Genomic DNA, 17,873 nt, shown 5'->3' on the forward strand with positions numbered 1-17,873 from the left:
TGCTTTGTCTGGTTCAAAATGGTATTAGTAGCAAAATAATTATGATGAATTTCCGCACGTGAAAACAGAATATCAAAAATTCAAAATATAATGTTTGGGGTTTATATTTCTACAGGTTTAATCGTGATTACCTTACATTTAATCTTAGGAGCTTTTACAGCGTGATAGAAAAACTGGTAGTAGAAGGTGCCGGCAGATTTTACTTGTTTGCTAAACAAAGATTCACGGGATTTCTTTTATAAATATATTGAATTACTGTTATGGATGTATCGCATATAATTCTTTTGTCTGATTAAATATGTTCATTTAGAAATATTTGTAAATATATTCATATACTTACGCATTTAAACATAAATTATTTAATAGTGAGAAGTTCCGGAAATATGAATGTACTAGCATTTCAGCCCGGCGTATCTCGGGTGTTTTTGAAGGTGTATGTTGAGCAAAAAAAAAAAAAAAAAGGAAAAAAAAGCTGTCAATTATGTTTTATTTGACCCCTATAATGACCCCTTAACATTGATTGTTTTGGGCTCAAACTAAGTTGTTAAGTTATATCCATGTCGAAGGAACCCATGCATAAAATTTCAAGTATTTAGACCCAAAATTGGCGGAGGGGTTTGGTAGAGTTCTCAAATGGCAAATTGTTGAACCTTGACCCCTTAACAGTAAAATTTCTGGGCGACAACGGATTACTAAGTCTTTCCCAAATCTCAGTACCCTGTATATCAAATTTCGAGTGTGTAGACTGAAAATTGACAAAGTTATTGCGTAGGGAAATGTACACAGACAGACACACAGACAGACACTTTCACTTTTATAAATATGAATATATTGACAGACATGGTTGACTATTTAATCGGTGGCGACAAAATAATTCTCATAAAGGTTACGCTTATTCTTATATATCAAAAAGCAATATATATTTAACAAAACAATTGTGCGAAAATAAAAAAAAAATATTTAAAGGGAATATTTTGCCTAAATATAAAATTAAACATACTTGAACTGCTAGAAGGTTTTCATCCAAAATATACCGCAGTTATGAAAAGTCTGGAAAAATAAATAAAAAGAACTAAGCAGAATAGTCAAATGAGACCTATCGTCTAAAAGCAATAACGGGTAATTAATGAACATCGTTTTTCCAAGGAATATGACAATTATTTAACGTTTATGAAGTCCCTCGCATATACAAGACGCTCGTTTCAACAATATTTAAATAGATAAGGTTAGTTTTTACTATCCGTCATGCGAAATAAAACTAGTATATAGGTATACTAGCATGGGTGCCCGGCGATGCCCGGGTGTTTGAAGGTGTATGCTGAACAAAAAAAATCATTTTTTTTTAAATTTGACCTCTATTATGACCCCTTAGAATTAATTGTTTTGGGGTCAAATGAAGTAATTATGTTAGGTTCATGTCCAGGGAACCTATATCTAAAAGTTCAAGTGTTTAGACCCAAAATTGGCAGAGGCGTTTGGTAGAGTTCTCAAAGGTCAAATCGTTGAACTTCGACCCCTTAACAGCCAAATTTCTGGCCGAAAACCGACCGCAGAGATTTTCCCGAATCTCAGTTCTTAGTATATCAAAGTTTGAGTCTGTAGACTAAAAATTGATAGAGTTATTGCGTATGGAAATGTACATAGACACACAGACAGACAGACACACAGACACATTCACTATATATAGATATACTAGCATGGGTGCCCGGCGCTGCCCGGGTGTTTTGAGGTGTATTCTGAGCAAAACAAAAACAAAAAAAAACGGTAATTTTTTAAAAATTAGACCCCTATTATGACCCCTTAAAATTTATTGTGTAAGGCTCAAAAAAAGTTATTTAGTTAGATCCATGGGCAAGGAATCTATATCTAAAATGTCACGTGTTTACACTTAAAATTGTAGGAGGAGTTAGGTAGAGTTCTCAAAGGTAATATCGTTAAACTTTGACCCCTTAATCGCCAAATTTCTGTCAGAAAAAAACAAAACAAAAAACATCGGTTTTCCAAATCTCGGTACCCTGTATATCAAATTTCGAATTTGTAGGCTTAAAATTGACAGAGTTATGACTTAGGGAAATGTACACAGACACTTTCACTTATATATATATATATATATATATATATATATATATATATATATATATATATATATATATATATATATATAGATAGATAGATAGATAGATAGATAGATAGATAGATAAGAGATATAATTTATCTACACACATATATATATATATATATATATATATATATATATATATATATATATATATATATATATGTACCAGCAAAAGTAGCCGTTATTGTATTGACTGGGTTAAAAAAAAGCCTACAGAAAATGGACTCTGATTTATGAAAGTATGACAGGTTATGAAAAGGAACGGCGGTAAAGAGATAGCTTCGATTTCGGGGGTATCAAAACCAAACCAAAATATGATGAAAGTAAAAATAAAATAGATAAACCCCATAATTTATCATACCATACCTATTCACACTGAAACACTTATCACAATATTCTGTGGATCTATATTATAAAAACCTTGTTAAACTTTGTGACATATTTACATTCTATGGAGGTCAGGCGCGAACAAACATCCCATAATTTTATTATACCATATTTCTTCCAACTGAAACATAATTATCAAAGTATACTTACGCAGATAGATATGAAGAGGTTTTATTAAAGTTTGTGCCTATTTACATTCTATGGATCTCAGGCGCGAATGCAGACCCCACGATGTTATTATGCCATCCCTATTTAAGTTAAAACATACTTATCAAAGTATTATTATGCACATCTATATTAAAAACACTTGTAAACGTTTTTTTTTTTATTATTTTAAAATTTATTTTTTCCATACTTTGTGGACCAGGCGCGAACGCAGAACCCACAATTTTAATGAACCACCGTTCTGCTAGATTAACCATACCCATTCTTATCTCTCGATACATCTTCTATCATTATATGTGATCAGTTGTCTATAATAATCAACCATATAGGAGCCTATTCGTGACCAAACACACACACACAGACGTTCAGCTTTATATATATATATATATATATATATATATATATATGTATATATATATATATATATATATATATATATATATATATATATATATATATATATACTAGACTACCCGTGAACCGGTGGGTCAGTATGCTACATTAGCTTTGGAATTAATGTATGAGCGTAACACTTGGGACGTAAAGAAAATAGTTTTCTGTGACATAATAGAAACATTTATATGAAAGTATATTAAAATGAAAAAGAATATAGATATATTTTTATGAGTCGTTCTGTTTATAATTGTTTATTTAAAAAAAAAAAAACTTACAGCCATGTAATTATAAGTGGTTTTTCATACTTATAGGTAAATGTGCACTGAACAGACACCATAATAATTATTTTTATGTAAATAAAAATTATTTCTTTTTTTTATTTGAAAGAATCCGTTTATATTGTTTTTTTTTGTTTGTGTTTTCATTTCCAGCGTTTTTTTTAGACGATATATATATGTAAATCTGAACAATGCAAACAAAACAGAACATTTGAAACTAATGAACGCCAATTCTACCAAAATGTGAACGGAGGAAAAACAGAACAACCAAATCCGACAGAAACAAAACTCTGCTGGTGTAACATACGGGAAGAGCGACGATAACAAAATAGAAATGTCGAATGGCTGAAATACATAAAAGAAGAGTTACAACAAATCGAAGAAGGAACACTCAATGAAATCAACGGGGAAACCCTAAAGAAAACCATAGGAAAAATGGCAATCTAGAGAGGACCAGGGCACGACGGGATAAATGCATACTGGTTCAAAAAATTCACAACCTTACACGAAAGGCTAGCTCCAAACCTGAGCAGTTGTATACAGGAATCAAACGTGCCAGACTGGATGACAAAAAGTCGAACCACACTGCTACAGAAGATACGGAGAAAGGAACCGTCCCCAGCAATTATAGGCCAATCACGTGCCTACCCACCATGTGGACGATACTGACAGCACAACTGAGGGAACAATTCTACCGCTCACTGAATAACCGGAGACTCATCCCCGAGGAACAGAAAGGATGCCAAAAGGGGAAAAGAGGAACCCATGATCTGCTATATGTTGATCAAAAGATCCTGCAGGAAGTAAAAAGGAGGACGAAAAATTTAGCCATGGCATGGATCGATTACAAAAAAGCGTACGACAGGATCCTCCAAGCATGGATAATAGAATGCCTAAAAATGTATAAAATACCAAGCGGGATCACTAATGTAATGTAATAGAAAATGCAACGAAAACATGGAGACTGGAACTGACAACACATAACAGAAAACATACAAAGGAGACTCATTATCACCATTACTGTTCATCATAGCCATGATGCCCTTGAATAGCATTGTGAGAAAGTGCCAAGCCGGATACAAGTTCTCCAATAGGGAGGAAAAATGAACCACCTGATGTACTTGGACGATCTAAAACTTTTTGCAAGGACCGAAAAGGAGCTAGAAACACTAATTAACACTACAAGGATCTTCAGCCAAGATATCCAAATGGAATTTGGAATGGAAAAGTGCGCACTACTAGTTATAAAAAAGGGAAAACTGGAAACGACAGACGGCATGGAATTACCCAACCAAACAAAAATGAGGGCACTAGGAGAACAATACGACTATAAATACTTGGGAATTTTGGAAGCTGACACCATCAGAGCAACAGAAATGAAAGAGAAAATTGGAAAGGAATACCTCATGAGAACAAGAAAACTCCTGAAAACTAAATTATATAGTAGAAACCTAATAAAATGTATAAATTCATGGGCAGTGTCACTAGTGAGATACTCTGGACCGTTTATAGGATGGACAAAAGAAGAACTGAGACAGCTCGACCAGAGAACCAGGAAACTCATGACTATGCACTACACCCAAAGGACGACATTGACAGACTCTACGTGAAAAGGAAAGACGGCGAGATGGGACTGATCTCTATAGAAGAATGTGTGAAGGACACAAAAAGAACTAGAAAAATACTTAATGCAAAGCACTGAAAGGATAATTATGGCAGCGAGAGACACGGAGAAACCAACAAAACAGAAACTAGAGAGACAAAAGACAAAACGAGAAAAGAAAACTGGGAAGAGAAACAAGTCCACGGAAGATTCATAAGAATGAAAAAAGATGAGAATAAGGAAAACATCTGGACATGGAGGCGAAAAGGACATATAAACCAAGAAACTGAATCTCTAATAACTGCAGCACAAGATAACTCAATAAGAACAAACCATATCAAAGTAAGGATCGATAAAACACAAGAAAACAGTAAATGCAGACTCTGTGAACAAAGAGACGATACGATAAACCATATAGTAAGTGAATGCAGCAAACTGGCCCAAATGGAATACAAAAACAGGCATGACCAACTCGGGAGGACGGTGCACTGGGAATTGTGCAAACGGCTTCATATTTAGCGTACAGATAAATGGTACAAGCATACACCCGCAACAGCACTCGAAAACGAGAACCACAATATCCTATGGGACATGGACATGCAAACGGACAAACCCATCCAAGCAAGAAAACCAGATGTCGTAATAATTAACAAGAAAGAAAAATGCTGTCAAATCGTAGACTTTGCTGTCCCAGCTGACCATAGGGTGAGTATGAAAGAAAAGGAGAAACGAAGCCAATACACAGAACTAACCAGACCGTTAAAAGGGATTTGGATGATGAAGAAAATCAAAATAGTACCGATAATAGTAGGAGCACTAGGAACAATTCCGAAAAACCTGGAAACAAGAATGGCAGAAATTGGAATCAGAGGAATAGCTGCAAAAATACAACGCCTAACGATAATGAAAACGGCTGAAATATTAAGCAAAACCCTTGAATGCGGAGAATAACACAAGGCAATATAACGAAAAAGCGTTACAGGAATGAAGAACATCGAAGCTGCAGAACTGATTGTTCTACACCCCTATCATGCATCCCCTTCATTGTTTCACCACCGTTCCCCCAATAGAAAAGTGATACCAAAGAGCCGAGAAGGGTCAAGGAGGATAGAAAGACCGATGAGGGAGCACTTGCCAGACCTCCGCTGGACAAGTGTGAAGAGAATTGGGATCTTGGGGAGGCTTAGTGCCAGTCAAATTCCAGTATAAACCAATGGCCACTGCCAGCGAGAAATCAATGGTAAGAGACTGTTGCGATGCTGAAAATTGTTTTGCAAATGTTATCGATGGAGAAGGAGAGAGCTGGACGTCGGGGGAGATTTGTTGTCACTCAGCTTCCAGAGAACCCCACAGGTCTCCAAACAGATCGTTTGTTGACTTGTGTGAAAGCTCTATGTGAGCCAATAATAATAATAATAATAATAATAATAATAATAATAATAATAATAATAATAATAATAATAATAATAATAATAAACTCACATATATAAATAATAAAAATTACAGAAATACAAAAAAAACTAAAAGCACCTAGGGAGAAGGAATGGATCGATTTTAAGGTATACTGGTACTGAAAATAAGGTTAAGAAAGGGAAAAAATTACGCAGTTTAGTAAGAGAAATGGAAAGTTTGCGAGGGCCGGGGGGTGGGGAGAAGTAACAGCTCTGTAAAGGGGGTTTCCTTATTGTCGGGGTGGATAATATGGTTAAGGTAAGGAGGTTATGTAGCGAGGAAGGCTGAGATATGATTAAGAGGAGGGCTGGTGTGAAGTTTAGAATGCGGTATTTAGGCGTCTTTGTGTTAATTAGGGCGTGTATAGGTTAAGTTATGCTGTTGTTAGGTCATTTGAAAAAGAGGAATTTCCTCTCATGGGGGCATTGTCTGAAGATCTAATTTTTAATGTTTATACAGGCTATGGATGGGTTATTGATAGGCTGAAGAATCCTATATTTTTCGGTGGTGCAAAGTGGGCAGGTCTTGGCGGTTGGGTCGTAAGATTTTTTAATATCAATGCGCGACCATTCTATTTTCCATGAAGTGTTTGATTCTTTAAGCGACCAACTCTTGGTGGCTAAAGATGTGTCAAATCGCTTTTCAGGGTATTTGAAGATGGAGTTGTGTGCCTACAGCCTCTGCTCGAAGGTACCCTGAGTCATTCCAATGTAAATTTCTCCTTTACTTGGGTTATTTTCAGGAATGCCGTTGGCCTGGTAAACAATAGAATTAATTATGCAGCCTCCCCCAGAGGACAAGTATCTCCTCCCCTGTATGAGCAGCGGAGGTTAGGGGGTTATTGGAGTTGGGGGGGTAGATGTCAGGATAGAGCCGACTTGGGGGCAGCATGAGTAGCTAGTTTTGATTGTGTTTCTGTTAAATATTTTATGGAGTTTGTTGGTGGGTGGAAAATGTTTATCTATTAGATGGAGGAATTGTCTACCTATATTGTACTTGACATTGAGGGAGAACGGAGGGGTGAACCAAATTATGTTCCTGGATCTGTTGTGCCTGCGCTGTCTGGTGAGTGTATTGGATATATATATATATATATATATATATATATATATATATATATATATATATATATATATATATATATATATATATAAGATATCTTCCTGGTATCCGCTTTCTCGGAGGGCCCTGTTGTAATGTGGTGCAGTTTGCTGGAAAACTCTCGGCTGGAGGAAAGATTGGAGATTCTTCTGCTGATGCTGAGGACAATGTTCTGGAAAACACGGGGTGGGTGGCACGATTGAGTATTGATGTACCTAAGCTGTTCAGTAGGCTTGTGGTAGGGTCTGGTAGAGTTGCTGGACAGGTCCAATGTTACATCTAAAAAATCCACACTAGTGAGATTTGTGTCAATGGTGATATTAAAATCGAGTTCTTTAACGAATGTGGTCATTTGTTTTCTAAGGCTGTCTAGGTTCTGACCATTGTAGTTGCGTGAGATAGATTCTTAAGAATTAGTCCAAAATCTTAGGTTGGAGTTATTTTTAATATATTTATTAATTTTCCTGGCAATATATTTACTTGCTAAACCCATTTCCCTCTTAGCTGGGTTGATAAGTCTGCAAGTTGGTCTGTCTTGAAAATGGGGTTTGTGATCCTTCAAGGTAATTAATGCTGTTTCTATGCTAGCTGATTGGCTCTGTAATCGATTTTTAGCTTTGCTGCAAGGTTTGAGGCTTGGTTGTTTATATTGGATAAGGTGCGGCTTGATGTGATTCGATATTGCTTTGTGATGCTGTTTAAGGCAATGTCTTTGTATTTGTTGTTATGAATTTTGTAGATGTTTCTGGGTTTTATCCGCAAATATGAGAGTGTGTGCACTAGATTAAAGTTTTGGGATGTCAGCGGATGAGTTTCTTTGAAAGGTGATGTTATTTCGTGTGAAACGGAGTTGGGGAATTAAATCCAGCAGGTATTTCTCAGAGGCGTCCATTTTAGGGGCTTTGTCTGGATATTTAGAAGAAGAAAAATGATATTTTCACCTCATACGTCTCACAACATCTTCCAGTATATTGATAAGAGATTTCAGGTAAAATGCGTTGCTGGGCGTTGGAGTGTCTTTTGGAGAGTATCTGAGTTCTTGCTTGTTTATTTTCCAAATTGTTCGCTTTCAGTTGTAGACATAGTACAAGATTTATTTTCTAGAATGTTACCGCTTAACCGACCACTTTATTGGATTTTTTCATCGCCTCCTGACTCTCTCTCTCTCTCTCTCTCTATATATATATATATATATATATATATATATATATGTGTGTGTGTGTGTATATGTGTATATGTATATATATGTGTGTATATGTATATATGTGTGTGTATATGTATATATATGTATGTGTGTATATATATATATGGGTGCGTGTGTATATGCATATATATATGTGTGTGTGTATGTATATATGTATATATATGTGTATGTGTGTGTATGTATATATATGTGTGTTTGGATATGTATATATATATATATATGCATATATATGTGTGTGTACATATGTGTGTATATATGTATATATATATGTGTGTGTACATATATGTGTATATATATATATATATATATATATATATATATACATGTGTGTGTGTGTGTGTTCTGCCAGAGGAGCTTAGGCCCTGTAAGCTGCGGCATATATGACCCACCAGCGTGTGGAATATGCTCTGGTGCCCAGCAACTTAAGTTCCAGTCATGGATCAAATAGCATGGTGGGTGGAGAGGGCTCTGTAAGCCGTAGTGAAGGCAACCTCCCTAGAAGAAGAAAAACTCTGATATAAAACCTGCGATGACTGCTGCATCCAATGATGTTGGCTTGCTCTTCTTTTTGGATCAATGTGGCAGTTGTTTAGAGAGTGGGATTGTCTCGGTGCAAAGTCTTTCCCCACTATAACAATCCTCACGCACAGGCATTGCTCGATATAAATTAGATACACTTTTTACCATCTCGTGTATTTTTATAGCAAAAAAGGCTTGCTGTAGTCTAAAACGGCAAAATATGTAATGAAGTTGGTAAATATGATTATAAACGTAAATGGCAATAAGGGAACTGAAATTTCCAGGGCCTGGTCCGGCAGGTGTTCCAGGGCCCCACCGTCATCATGCTACTGTGAGGAAATATATGACAATAACCATCGGCTGTACGAATGTGCGGATGCTGCTTGACTTGCCATCAGCAATAACGCGTCCAGAGCTCTGCTCTTGTATCTAAAGAACTTCAACGTTATGACATGGACATAGTTGCTCTGTCTGAGACCAGGCTGGCTGATGAGACACAGTTTTCTGGGTTGGCTGGGGCCTACTCCATTTTCTGGAGTGGTAGAACAGATAGATGTAAGAGGGAATCAGGCGTGGCATCAAGTCTTTCTAGTCTGGAAGAACTTCCCTTTAGCGTGAGTGACCGGATCATGTCTATGAGGTTACCTCTGGTAAGTGGTCGTTATACAACTTTTTTGAGTGTCTATGCACCCACTATGGATGCAACAGAAGATGAAAAGGTTGCTTTTTACCTTGCTTTGTGCAGTGTAGTTAGACTCATTCCATCTGCTGATAAGATCTTCATTCTTGGAGATTTTAATGCTAGGGTGGGAAGAGATTTTGAAACCTGGGATGTGCTGGGTACACACGGAGTTGACAAGTGTAATAGCAATGATCTGATGTTGTTGCACTTTTGTTCAGGGATGGGTTTTAAAATTGGTAACACCGTGTTCCAGCAGAAGGACACATACAAGACGACCTGGATGCATTCTGGTTCCAAAAAATGGCACTTGATAGACTATGTGTTAGTCAGAAAATGTGAGATGAGGGATATCTGCAGAGTTCGTGTCATGCAGATTAAGTGTGTTGTGAAGCCCAAGATGAGGGGAGCTAGTGTGGCTATCCCAAAGCGACTTCATGTTTCCCGTCTAAAGAACAATATTGTGAGGGAGAAACTAGTTAAGGAGATGGAAGAGATTGATTGTGAGAATACTTGTGGTGCTTTTAAGAAATCTGTCTATAAGGTGTGTGAGAGAGTATTAGGTTATTGTGAGCGTAAACATCAGGATTGGTTCAATGAGAATGATACTGAAATTCAGGCTCTGTTTGATTCAAAAGCCAGGGCATTGCACGCTTATCTCGGGGGTGGTTTGACGGATAGTGAGCAAGATCGATTGAGGAACAAGTTTAAGGCACTCAAGCACGAGGTGCAGACAAGGTTGCGTAACATGCAGGATGAATGGGGGAGGCAGAAAGCTGAGGAAATACAACTCGCCTCAGATTCGAACAACACCAAGGTCTTATATAGCCTACTGCGCGCGGTTTACGAACCATCCAGATCACCTATCACTCCTCTGCGCTCGAAAGATAGTGGGGATCTTCTTCGAGGTTATACCGACATTCTTCATAGATGGAGGGAGCATTTCGATGACCTCCTGATCAGACCTTCTTACGTTGATCAGGAGTTTGTTAGGTCGATTCCTAGCAATCCGGTCAAGGCAGAGGTTCCTTCTCTCCAGCAGGTTGAAACAGCTGTACATAAGCTGAACAATGGAAAGTCGCCTGACCCGAATCGTTTGCATGTGGAGATCTTTAAATGTTCTGGATCCAAGACGATGCAACGCTTAGCGAAATTGTTGCAGACTGCTTGGCGGGATGAGTGTATTCCACAGGATTGGCGCAATGCATTGATGGTAGTGCTATAGAAGGGGAAGGGTAGCAGAGATGAATGTGAAAACTATCGAGGTATCTCTTTGCTGTCAATAGTCGGTAAGGTGCTCTGTAGGATCATGCTAGACAGAATGCTGGAGCATATTGCTGATGATGTTTTGCCTGAGTCGCAGTGTGGTTTCAGAAGATGTCGAGGGACAGTGGATATGATTTTTACAGCCAGGCAACTGCAGGGGAAATGTATAGAACAGAAAAAGGGACTGTTCATCGATTTAACTAAGGCCTTTGATACAGTCAATAGGGATGCTTTGTGGGAGATTCTGAAATAGCTTGTCTTTCCTGACAAGTTTATAACCATCTTAAAGCTCTTCCACGATATTATGAAGGCTGTGATCAATGTTGGGGGAAAGCTGGTTATCCTATCTCAGTAGAAAATGGTGTTAAGCAGAGAGACATTCCAGCACCCACACTCTTTGCGTTGTATTTCACCATGGTCTTTCGGATGGAATTTAAGGGGGGTACTCTGATGGTGTCTATATTCGTTACCGAACTACTGGGGGGGTTGTACAACATTAGGCGCTTAAATGCAAGTACAAAGGTACTCACCAACACGATTCGTGACTTGCTCTATGCGGATGACTGTGATCTGGTGGCTCATACGCTGATGCGGTTGCCTGCAGCGCATAGGGCCTGATCATCAATCTGAAAAAAGCTGCCTTAATGTAGCATGCCATACTATGATCCATCAGTTTATATCAGTGGGTCAAGGATAGCGGTTGTCTCTAAGTTTGTATACTTGGGTAGCACACTGTGTATGTCCGGTGCCCTGGATGATGAGGTATCGTTACGGATCAGCAGGGCAAGTGATGCCTTCGGAAAGTTGAACGGGCGTCTGTGGAGACGTCATGGGATATTGCTGCCAACCAAGATTAAGGTTTATGCCGCATGCGTTCTCTCTACTCTTCTCTATGGTTGTGACACTTGGACAACGTACAGGGAGCATTTGAGACGTCTCGAGCGGCTTCACCAGATGTGCCTACGGCGAATCTTAGGTGTGGGTTGGCAGATGTATGTCAGTGATGTGGAGGTGCTTTAACGGACCCAATGCCTTAGCATTGAGGCTCACATTATCAAGCATAGACTGAGGTGGAGTGGACATGTGGTGAGGATGTTAGACAGTCGACTTCCCAAACAACTCCTTTATGGTGAGCTCGCCGAGGGAAGATATCTGTACAGCTGTTTCAACCTCCTGGAGAGAAGGAACCTCTGCCTTGACCGGATTGCTAGGAATCGACCTAACAAACTCCTGATCAAATTTTGTCTAATAAATTCTAAAAAAGGGATTAAATTAAAGAAAATAACAAAGTATATTATGTATTTTTAACTGACCTTTCCGATGCAGCAATCGGATTTTAGAAAAAATAAATAACAAAGGAACAACAAACATAATTGCAAAAAATCCTTGTTCAAAATTATTGGCACGATTTATTTAATAATCAATTGTATAGCCTTTGGTCTTGATTACCTTCCGCAGTCGCTTATCATAGTTTACAACGAAGCTGTTGCACTCTTCAGTAGTAATTTTAGCCCACTCTTCCTGACAATAATGCTCCAATTGAATAAGATTCTTAGGCTTCCTTTGCATTACCCTCAATTTTAATGTTCTCCATAAATTTTCAATTGGATTAAGGTCTGGGCTTTGTGATGGCCACTCCAAAACATTAATATGATTGTCCTCAAGCCATTTCTTAGTCAGTTTAGCCGAATGCTTTGGGTCATTATCTTGCATGAACCACCAACGACGACCAAGTGAGAGCTCTTTAGCAGAGTCTTTCAGGTTTTCATCCAATATTTTAACATAATCTTCCTTTTTTATGCTACCTGTGACCTTAACAAGTCGCCCTGGTCCAGAGGCAGCAAAGGATCCCCAAAACATCAAACTGCCTCCACCGTGCTTCACTGTGGGTATGGTGTTCTTAGGCAGGAAAGCTTCGCCAGATTTTCTGTAAATATAAGACACTTTATTATGGCCAAATAACTCTATTTTCGTTTCGTCAGTCCATAGAACACGTTTCCAGAATGAAACATCTTTATCAATATGACGTTTTGCAAAGGCAAGCCTTGCTTTCAGGTGCATAGGCTTCAATAAGGGAGTCTTTCTCGGACGACATGCTTTTAAACCAGCTCTCTTCAAACCTCTACCAACTGTATGTCGAGATACATTCACTCCAGAGGTGCTCTGTTCATCAACAATCTCCCCAACAGAGATCCTTGGGTTTTGTTTTACTTGTCGAACAATTTTCCGTTCATCTCTTGGGGAAAGAATCCTTTTTCTCCCTCTACCCTCTACACTCATAACGTGGCCTTGCGATTTGAACTTGTTTATTATGGCTCTAACAGTGGATTTGGGAAGGTTTAGCTTCTTTGAAATCTTATCATAGCCCTCCCCATTGGTATGGCATGCTACAACAAGCTTCCTGACGTCTTCGCTGTGTTCCTCAGTTTTAACCATGGCGATTGAAAATTATAATTTAGTCACTTATAATAGTTTAAATAAATCGCTATCTAAAAATTATCTGAAAAAAATTATTCACTGAATTAGCGTTAAACAAGCATAATATGGCTATAAAAAGTTCAGAAAGCACGTAAACCGGAAATTGATTGATATTATACTGATACTAAAAGAAAAACAAAGCTGTGCCAATAATTTTGAACAAGGGTCTTTTGCAATTATGTTTGTTGTTCCTTTGTTATTTATTTTTTCTAAAATCCGATTGCTGCATCGGAAAGGCCAGTTAAAAATACATAATATACTTTGTTATTTTCTTTAATTTAATCCCTTTTTTAGAATTTATTAGACAAAATTTAACTTTTATTTTACCGTGCCAATAAATATGATCATCACTGTATATATATATATATATATATATATATATATATATATATATATATATATATATATATATATATATAATGTGTGTGTGATTAGAATAATGGAAATAGCATTCCGACAAAATAGAGAATAAAAAGGAACCAACCAACTTATGTGTTCATCAACGTTTCTTCATTATTTCGAGACTTCCTCATAACACAATTCTTCTGATGCATTTAAATTAGCGTTTTTATAATGTTAATTGCTTATCTCATTGTGAGAAGAACATGATTATGGTTTAGTGATAAACATCACAGACTGACGATCTTGGTTTACCAAGTCCGAATCCAGTGCGTTCAATAAAACTCCTTTTTACTTAGGATGTCGACAACATTCACGTGTTCCCCCCCCCCGTAAATACCCAGTGTCTTTTTGAGAAAGAATTATGAGTAGAAAAATATCGGGGAAACCAATGCCAACAACTGAATCCATAGATTCATAGGAGATGAAGCTAATCTAATTGTAAAACCTGAATAGTAAAACAACTTGCCTCTCCTTGTAGAATAGGGGGAAAAAAGAGTCCTACATGTGCTTCTATTGAATCTAAGATGAACATATGTTATTTTTAACGAAAGAATTCACAATCTGCCTGACTAATAATAACATTCCACATATTTAGACCATCTCTTTTTTAATGCCAGACATTTTTCGATGCTAAAAGCTGATAGGCTGAAACGATAAAGCGCTTGCCCTAAAGAAAACAACACTACAGATTCATTTTAAAACTTTTATTAAAAAGATCTATTCAGGTAACTGGATTATGTAGTTGAGCTGACATCTATGCAATGTATCCGCTTCCACCTTAATTTACCGTGTCGATACGGGTCCAGAACTGGGAGCATGCTTTTCCAGAAGGGCCGTCGGGAGATCCGCGAATACTCGGCTGATGATGGTGACCAGTTATGTTTTTAGTGTTATAAGAGGTTATGTTGGTGATGTTCTGGACATATTACCAGAGATGGCGTCTAGCAGATTCAGGTCGAGAGAAGGGAGTAGTTAGAGAATGGTACAAAGTCGCAGCACTCCTTCTGAAAGCAAGCCTGGGTCTCTTTTGACTTGTGGGCCGGCGCCGAGTCCTGCTGCCACGCCCATGATCTGTCAGCGGCCATCTGATTGCAGCAGAGCATCACTACACTCTTCAACACATCTAGATACATTTTGGTATTGATTTTCAAACAGACATCGAAGATGTGAGGTGACATGATGTGGTCCTCACTTGAAACCTCGCCAAGGACCATAACCGTGGCCGAAAATATTGTTTTCATCACCCTGGATATGTCTCTATTGTTCGTGGCAGTTCAACGATGAATTTTAAGGATGACGGCTATAGCCCTGTTGTCATCACTTTGATTGGTAGATAGCATAGAGGCGCAACTCCGATCTCGCCCGTTGAAGATTGTGCAATTTGCAGATTGATAGAAGACTCCTATCACCATTGGGATTTGGACACAAATGTCCAACTAGTAAATGATCTGCAACAAACACGACCACCAGTTTTCATCAAAGTGAAATGGCATCATGTTGTGCTTTTAAGGGTCCCACTTTTACCAGTACACGCCGTGTTTTTTTCAGAGAGCTTTCGTTTATAATCTACCCCGAGTTCTCTTCTCCCTCACCGTATCAATATGCATATATTTAAATAGTATACAGATACGTTTACTGTCCAACTCCACGCAAATGTTTTCTTCTATAAATCTGTCCCTTTCACATTAATCTCTTACGTTTCAGTGGCAATACATCTTGTTTGCGGTGTAGAAAAAGTTTTAACAATCGTGCCACTTCCCTACCAGCATATATACAAAGACATCACATACTAACAACGTATTATTATTATTATTATTATTATTATTATTATTATTATTATTATTGATATTTCATATAAACAGGGCAATACAACTTTGTGCTTTTTGTTAATAGGGTTTGTTTTATTATCCTGGATATAAATCGACCCGACGGCAATAAAATTCAATTTAGTCACGCTTTTGAGTTTAGTGCTTACTGTAAACAATTTATTTTCGTTGTAATTTAGTTAGTTTCAATTTTAAGTCTCTTCGCTGCACTTGATTCTTTCTTGCCAGAGGATCTTTTATTATTTTTTGTTTGAGAATAATCTTGTAAACAAATGAAATTGAGGACACACACGCACACACACATGCACACATACACGCACATTTATATTATATCATATTATATTGTTATGTTTGAAGATGATTATTGTTACTATTTAATGTATGGAATAAGATTACCAAGGAAGTGAGTTTTCGTTTCGGAGCTGGAAGTAACTAAAAGCTATCACAGGTTAAAAGAATACAAGATTCGAGACGCTGACCTCTGCTTCATTTAAGGGTTCTTGATAAAGTACAGTAACACGTGACGTGTGGTGCCCTAATCTTTATGTTACATGATAAGGGCTGCTCCCTTTTCCTGTTGTAAAAATGTAAGGAATTAGTTAAATGTAAATATGAAATAGGATAGTAAAGGATTCGAACTTGCGAAGCTAGATTTGGAATTGAAAATTTCAATCATAAGTAAAAGTAAATACAAAATGTTATTGAAATAAGGAATTGCAATTGTTTAGCTTACATATCTGTATATGAAGAAGGAATGTAATAATGAAATTTGTTTCTGTGAAAATTAAAATAAGGATTTTAATCGTCAATTGACATTGTAAACACATTTTGTAAACATGTTATTTGTAAAATCGGTTACTGAACTCGGGGTCATGTCAAGTTTGGAAACGTGACGCATGTCATCCAACGTGCTTTATGAGCACATGTTTAATCATGCGATGCCATGACGAGTTCTCAATATAGGTAGAGTGTTTAGATGCAGTCTGGGAGAAGAGTCGGGGAGAAGCAGAGAGGTTCAGACCGATTTTCCGTTAGAATCAAGGCACCCTCTAGAAGTGACAGGGTTTTAGAAATAACCATGTAACAACTTTGAATCCCTGAAATACAAAATCATGTCCGACCGGTCGAAGAAGAAATAAACTATCATCATGTGGTTTTATATCTGCGTCTTATGTGTTCATCATTACAACGAAAAAGGTAATGGGTTTATATTATATACACAACTGTCAAAACGTAAATGTCAAACGCACTATCTCTCGGTCTATCTATCAAGATATTCACAAATATTAATATGAACTTTGTGTTTATAAAAATGTACAACTGTCAACGTAAATGTTAAACCCTCGGTCTATCTATCTATATATCAAATCTCCTCTCATTGTGTAGTAACATGTACACTTTCTATTATATATATACAGAGGTATCTCTCTTTATATGTATTCTGTCTCTATATCTAACCAATGTCTCCATGAACATCTTAAGACATATGATCACTCAACACATGAACACTCCTAAGACTCTAATCTTTCACTAAGACTTTTACAAATATGAACAACAACAAATAACATCAGTCCTCTTCTAATAAGCCAAGTACGTCCAAGGATGGAATACTGTTACCATATCTGGACAGGAGCTGCTAAAAACAGCCTATCCTGCCTTGACAGAGTACAAAATAGACTTCGTGGCTTAGTGGGGATGCCCTTTTCTCTACCCTGCAACCTCTCTCCCACAGAAGAGACGTTGCGAGCCTATCCTTGTTTTATCTTTATTTCCATGGCAGGTGGTCGTCTGAACTCCAATCTCTGGTCCGCCCTCGCCAATCTTGCAGGAAAAACACCCGTCTAGCTGAATCCACTGTGAAAAATTTCCCCCACTCTATATCTGTGCCTTAATTAAAACGCGGATTCCATGAACAAAGCTTCTTTCTTAGAACTGCACGCCTGTGGAACTCTGTTCCGTCTGCCTGCTTCCCACCGGACTACAACTTGGATGTCTTCA

The sequence above is a fragment of the Euprymna scolopes genome, chromosome 22 (assembly GCF_053919585.1).
Source record: "Euprymna scolopes isolate OS-2025 chromosome 22, ASM5391958v1, whole genome shotgun sequence".
Classification (NCBI taxonomy): domain Eukaryota; kingdom Metazoa; phylum Mollusca; class Cephalopoda; order Sepiida; family Sepiolidae; genus Euprymna; species Euprymna scolopes.